Raw genomic sequence first — 7,384 nt, forward strand, 5'->3', positions numbered from 1 at the left:
TCTGATCATATCTATCACCTCGTGGGGTTTTACTACTGGCGATGGCAATGCTGTCCGATGTGGGCAGCGCACTCCATTGCATGCTGCTCCTGGAGCCCATCTTCTCTTCAGCATTGGCCATCTACACACAGACAAAGATGCAGGTCACCCGGTATAACCTTCAGCAATCTTTTGGGGAAAGTGCAGCAAGTGAGCAATGAGCCAACATCGCTGAGGGCCCTGGGTTCCATAGTGAGGAAGACCAGGCTTTGGCAATGTGGGGCGAAGTTGCTACGTGGTCCAGCCATTGGGAACTCCCAGTGGCATTTGTCCCTGTGCATTAGTCTACCAGTGGACTGTTAGTCTACCAGTGGACTGTTAGTCTACCAGTGGACTGTTAGTCTACCAGTGGACTATTAGTCTACCAGTGGACTGTTAGTCTACCAGATGACTATTAGTCTACCAGTTGACTAGTCCTCCAATAATGTAGACTAAGATGTTATCTCCCTCGCCTGGATGCAGGAAGTTGTGGGTACGATGCCAACCCTGTGTGACTGATTGCATGGAAGTATAAAGTGATTATGAGAGAGTGAGTGAGCGTGAATGTGAGAGTTTGTAAGTATTAGAGTGAGTGTAAGACTGCATGAGTTTTAGAGTTAGTGAGATAGTGAGAGTGAGTGTGAGAGTGCATGAGTTTGAGAGTGAGATAGTGTGAAGATGAGTGTCAGAGTTAGTGAGTGAGCATGAGTGATTGAGAGTAAATGTGAGTGAATTTGAGAGTTAGTGAGTGTGAGATTCAGTGTGTGAGGGAGTGTGAAAGTGAGAATGAGTGTGAAAGTTAGTGTGAGATTGATGTTGTAAGAGTGCATGGGAGAGTGAGAGAGTTAGTGTTAGAGTGAATGTGTGTGAACGTGAATGAGAGAGTTACAGTAAGTGTGATGGTAAGTAAGTGCGAGTGAGACAGAGTGAGTGAGAGAGTGAGTGAGCATGAAAGAATGTGAGAATGAGTGAGTGGGGGAGTTAATGAGAGTGAGTGGGAGCATGATAAAGTGAGTGAGAGAGTGAGTGTGAGTTAGTGAGTGTGAATGTGAATGCATGTAAGAGTTATTGATCGGGAGAGTAAGAGTGTGTGTGAGAGTGCATGTGAGTGAGCGAGTGAGACAATGAGTATGAGTAAGATAGTGAATGTGAGCGTGAGAGTAAATACTCGTGAGTTATTGAGCGGGAGTGTAAGAGAGTGAGTGTGATAGTGAGTTAGTGTGAGAGTGAGTGGGAGAGTGAGAGTGCATGTGACAGAGAATGAGTGAGTGAATGAGAGAGTATGTGAGAGTGATTACAGTGAGGGTGAGACAGAGTTTGAGAGTGAAACAGCGAGTCTGACAGTGTGGGAGTGAGTGAGCGTGAGTCTCACTGTGCTCCCTCCTCGTCTCCACTCCCCGTAAAGAATGAGACCTCCTTTACCAGTGGCAAAATATAGTAATAGGTTTTTACCCTTTCAAATGGTACAAAAACTGACACCTTTATACAAGGCATCATGTTTGCAATAACCACAACACAAGCAGTCAAAATGCAAACAAAAAGAAACAACTCTGATGATAATGATATGCACTGTCCTTGAAGTTGATTGGTCCACACCCGAGACAGCTTTTCTTAGAGCCTAGTCTCCATTGGTGTTGGACCAGATGACGCCAAAAGGCGTACAACTCAAAGACAGTGCACTATCAGAGTATTGAGAGCTCGGGGTAAGCATTTACACTGAGACCTCTTTACCAGTGGCAAAATATAGTAATAGGTGTTTACCCTTTCAACTGTCTCGGGTGTGGACCAATCAACTTCAAGGACAGTGCATATCATTATCATCAGAGTTGTTTCTTTTTGCTTGTATTTTGACTGCTTGTGTTGTGGTTATTGCAAACATGATGACTTGTAAAAAGGTGTCAGTTTTTGTACCAGTTGAAAGGGTAAAAACCTATTATTACAAGAGCTCGGCTCTTTTTAAATCCTTTATATTAAGTTCACTTGCTTGCTTGCTTGCGCGCTTACGACCGTGCAAATCTTTCGGTCGTTTTTTAACCCACTTACCGTGATCGAATCGAGCTGACATTTTGCACAGACTCGTTGTGCGTGACAATTTATTTTCGTGAAATTTTTTTTCCAAAATTTTCCACTTTTTAGGAAAAAAACACTTATCAACATGAATAAAACAGAGGGGACGAAAGGGGAAAAACATATATATTTTTTTTATTGTGAGTTTATTTAAGAAGTCTGTACATAAGCCAGGTTTTAATCATGCTACATGTAGCCCCAGTGGCCTAATGGATAAGGCACTGGCCTCCTAAGCCAGGGATTGTGGGTTCGAGTCCCACCTGGGGTTGCTGAGAAAAAGCTGTTCATTTTGTAAAATCAAAATGTCAAGTTAACGAATCTGATAATGAAAAGCCAAAATGGCGCTGTGCCTATAGAAGAGAGTTTTAAAACAGTGTTCAATTATACTCTTTGGTTCTTTCGGTAAAGTTACGTCGGTATAGTGTCCATCATCAGATGATGATGATGGATGCTTGTGTTGATGATAGACGCTTGTGTTGAGCCCAAAACGTCGTGATTTATTTTATGTTATACCTACGTATAACAAGAGTATGGATTCCTGAAGTCACGAAAGCTTCAAATCAAGAGTTTTAAACAGTGTACTTTGGTGACAATTATCAACATTGATAAAGCAGAGAATAAAAGGGGAAAATACATATCCATTTCTATTATTATTGCGAGTTTATTTAAGAAGTCTGTATATAAGCCAGGTTTTCATCATGCTAGATGTAGCCCCAGTGGCCTAATGGATAAGGCACTGGCCTCCTAAGCCAGGGATTGTGGGTTCGAGTCCCACCTGGGGTAGCTGAGAGAAAGTTGTTCATTTTGTAGACGTCAAGTTTATGAATCTGACGATGATAAGCGAAGGTGGTACTGTGCCGATCGAAGAGAGTGTGAAATCAGTATACTTTGGTGACAGGAATCAACATTGATAAAGCAAAGGGGACGAAAGGGGGAAATACGTATACATTTTTAAATCCTTTATATTAAGTTCACTTGCTTGCGCGCTTACGACCGTGCAAATCTTTCGGTCGTTTTTTAACCCACTTCCCGTGATCCAATCGAGCTGACATTTTGCACAGACTCGTTGTGCGTGACAATTTATTTTTGTGAAAAAAAATTTCCAAAATTTTCCATTTAGGAAAAAAAATATTTCACTAACACAATCATATATTTTCCCTAAACACAGAAAATTATTCAAGAAAACAACAAAAATGTACAATATAAACAATCATACAAAACCTGAAAACCTTATAATCCTTATATACGACTTTCCTTATATTTCATTTAAAATACCAATGTAATAAAAATGAAACTCTTACTCAAGAAAAACAGAAATGATTAATAAAATAAAAACGATGCCACGCATATAAAGGATTTATAGTGAAAAACTTTGTTTTTACGGGTTAATTTTTTGCTGCTACTGCTGCCAATTTCTCCTCTGCACGTCTCACTACACGCGTGCAGTGACGTCACTCACCTCCACGGCTATGGCCACGCCCTTATCTCTGTTACGTCAGACACTCAAACTCCTCCCACTCAACGAGTGACCACGTGACCGCTCAACGGTTCGTGCTGTGCGTGTCAGACTTGAGCAAAAAAGTTTGTGAATGTCAGTGTCAGAGTCACTATGAGAGTGAGTATGAGTGAGAGTGAGTATGAGTGAGAGTGATTGAGTGTGAGAGTTGGTGAGTGTTTTAGTGAAAGAGTGAGTGTGAGTGAAAGAGACAGTGAATGTGAGAGTGCCTTTAAGAGTGTGTGAGTGAGTTAGTGAGAGGGTGAGTGTGATATGGAGTCTCACCGTGCCTCCTGCTCTTTTCCAATCCCAGTAAATAATCGCAACAAGAGCTCGGCTCTTTGTGCTGCTACTGCAGTTACCTCCTCTGCACCTTCTCACTACACGCGTGCAGTGACGTCACACCTCCACGGCTATGGCCACGCCCCTATCTCTGTTGCGTCAGACCCTCAGACCCCTCCCGCTCAACGAGTGGCCACGTGACCCCCCAACGATTTGTGGTGTGACTGGTGAGACTTGAGTGAAAAAGTTCGTGAATTTGAGTAAGCATCAGAGTAAATGGGAGAGTGAGTATGAGTGACAGTGAGTGTAAGAGTTAGTGAGTGTTTTAGTGAAAGAGTGACATTGAGTGAGAGTGAGTATTCTAGTGAAAAGTGAGGAGAGAGTGAGAATGAGTGAAAGTGAGTGCATGAGAGAGTGATTGAGTGTGAGAGTTAGTGAGTGTTTTAGTGAAAAAAGTGATGAGATCACTGCATGTCGCATTCAAGTGGTGAGTTCACTGCATGTCGCATTCAAGTGATGAGATCACTGCATGTCACATTCAAGTGGTGAGGTCACTGTATGTCACATTCAAGTGATGAGCTCCTCCTCCTGCACGTAGCGTGGCACAGCAGTCAACCCCCATGGCACCTGTTAGGTCTGTCCCATGACGTCCTGAATGAGTGGGTAGGCGAATGGGTCATTGGTGGGAGAGTGATTTGGTGGGTGCTAGAGTGAGTTGGTGGTTGGGTGTGTTGTGTATATGCCCCCCTTTTTAATATTTAAAATTAAATTTTTTTTAAGAATTATTCTGCCAACATAGATAATATCATTTTTTTTAATAGACGCGGCAACGTGGGAACGAACACGCCCCACACTCCCACAGAGGCCCCCACACACTAACACAGATGTGCGCACACCTCATTTCAAAGGAAAGAGGGCATGAAAGAAGGGTAATCAAGATCATAAAAACTCCCCGAATTTCACACAGGAGGAACAAGGGAGGGGGGAATGGCAGGCGGGGGGACACCCTCTCGGAAACAGCCTTGCAGGGCCGGGCACCACGGAGGAATATATAATTATATTCTTAACAAAGGAAATTAACACGCTCTCGGAAATAAATAAATGAGCGCATGCGCCGGGTGCTTCCACCGTGGAAACAACCGTCTTTGTCTTCCCACAACACGGACAGCAAAAATTGCACACGCAAGGAATAACATCTCCATGAGAGATCGGGTCACGATGAAACATCGGGAACACGGTTTCGGCATAACTGGGGCATAATGGAATAAGTCGCATTTCAACTTCCAAACCAAAACAACTTAAGCTGTGTGAGACAAAAGATATGATCCCCGAGCGAGGGCGGAAATAATTAAGCTCGCTTAACGCGTAGGTTGTCGCGACAAATATTATTCAGTAACAAAAACATGGATTCGAATATCTCTTTTATATATATAGAACTCGACGCGAATCATCGGTCTGGCTAATGGATATCTTCGTTGGCGCCGTCACGAGCCCCCCCCCCCTTCCAGAACGACACACAGCTGTGTCTTCAAAGCTAATAAACACACGGACAAACACGCACGCGAAACACACGGACGGACACACACACACACGGATGCAGATGGCCCCACCCACAAGAAGGTTTTATGACAGACTTTGAACAACTCGGGAAACTGAGTGGATATTCTCGATATAAGCCAAAAAAAAATCCATTCAACACAGATCGCCAGGGCTCTGAGCCCCATCTCGTCGCCAGGGCAGATCGTCAGGGCCTCTGGCCCCATCACACATCGTCAGGGCCTCTGGCCCCATCACACTTCGTCCGGGCCACGGGCCCCACCAAACAGATCCTCACCGGGGCTCCGGCCTCCATCTCTCTCACCGGGGCTCAGGCCCCCCATCTCATCTCGTCGCCAACAACGAAGGAGCTCTCCCGTCATCCAGAATGACGATGTTCGCGGGGTAGCGACGTGCAGTGACAAGCTGAGGTCTGCACCACCTAAGAAGAATTACTACACTGAGCCGCCGAGCTGCGAGTGAAACGGACGGAGATTCCAGCTATCACTCTCGAGCCAACAACTTCAACCCAACGTCAATACCAGCAACGAACGAAAGCATCGTTCATCGCCAGAGCGACAACCAACGAGAACCGACTCGTCATCCAGCAGTGGAGAGAAAGAGCGAGCCACCGCGCCGTCAGCTACAAGAGCGCGCCACCACGCCGTCAGCTACCGAGATCGCGCCACCGCGCCGTCAGCTACAAGAGCGTGCCACCGCGCCGTCAGCTACCGATAGCGCGCCACCGCGCCGTCAGCTACGAGAGCGCGCCACCGCGCCGTCAGCTACCGAGAGCGCGCCACCGCGCCGTCAGCTACCGAGAGCGCGACACCGCGCCGTCAGCTACAAAGAACGCGCCACCGCGCCGTCAGCTACCGAGGGCCGCCAAGCGCCGCCAAGCGCCGCCGCTCACCTCCCTGCGGAGAAAGTCGCGGCTGCAACCCGCACGGGCGAGAGGAATCTGCGAACCAGGGTCGTATCACCTCCCCCACTCACAACCTCCAGGAAGCACATACACACACACGCACACACCTACTTCCCGCGGGGCATGCAAGAATTTATCCAAGAGACAATCCACCTCTCTCACAATGGGACCAACCCTAGACAATCATCAGAAGACTAATTATAAAGTTTGAACACCAGCTGGCCGTAAGGAATCGTGGCCCTCTGAGTAATTAAGAATCCGTCGGTTATAAGAGGGTGAAGTTTTTTTTTCTTGTTTTTTTGTTTCTCTTATCGCATAAACGACCAATAGATTCGTCGATGCAAACTAAAACCCTCGAAATCCTCATTGCGAATCGACCGTGCACAAAGAGAGAAAATCTTGTCAAACCAGTTTTCTTTGTCTTAGAGTCTCGCGGAAGAATTAATTAAAACCGAGCCAAATTCGCTCTCCCGCAACACGCCTCATTGACTCCAACCTTCCGTTAAAAGGATTTCACACTTGCCGATGAATCTATTGACATATACTTTCGCCTCTTGGGTATAATAAGTGATTTTTATTACCGCAAAATGAAGTGTGTCATGCTTGGTTTCAAACTCGGCCAGTCGCCGATTGTGATCGATACCAAAACGAACTAATGAGATGCCTGGTTGTTAGGAGGGTTTTTAGTCATTCAGTTCGTTAAATGCATAAGAGTTTTGAGTTGTTCTCGCAAATGCATAAGTGTTTATTCATTCATTTTAGTCAATGCTTAATCTCGTAATTGCATAAGAATTTTAGTTATCCATATTAGTCGAATGCACAATATCGAAAATGTATAAGAGTTTTGAGTTATTCAATTTAGTAAATGCATAAGTGTTTATTCATTCATTTTAGTCAATGCTTAATCTCGTAATTGCATACGAATTTTAGTTATTCATATTAATCGAATGCATGATATCGCAAATGCATAAGTGTTTGGTTATTCATGAATTATTGACGCATGTTTGACCTGCATGATAGAATGTCACATGCTTGTTAGAATAAAATTGCTTAACACCAAC

At 44.9% G+C, this 7,384-nt stretch overlaps 2 non-coding genes across 2 annotated transcripts; both read left to right on the forward strand.

Moving 5' to 3' along the window:
- The first annotated feature begins 2,280 nt into the window (after window positions 1-2,280).
- TRNAR-CCU (transfer RNA arginine (anticodon CCU)) lies at window positions 2,281-2,353 on the forward strand. Its single transcript has one exon. It is a non-coding gene; the product is annotated as a tRNA-Arg (tRNA).
- A 442-nt stretch (window positions 2,354-2,795) lies between these two features.
- TRNAR-CCU (transfer RNA arginine (anticodon CCU)) lies at window positions 2,796-2,868 on the forward strand. The gene has a single exon. It is a non-coding gene; the product is annotated as a tRNA-Arg (tRNA).
- The last annotated feature ends 4,516 nt before the right edge of the window (window positions 2,869-7,384 follow it).

This window comes from Lampetra fluviatilis, chromosome 75 (assembly GCF_964198595.1).
Source record: "Lampetra fluviatilis chromosome 75, kcLamFluv1.1, whole genome shotgun sequence".
NCBI lineage: Eukaryota > Metazoa > Chordata > Hyperoartia > Petromyzontiformes > Petromyzontidae > Lampetra > Lampetra fluviatilis.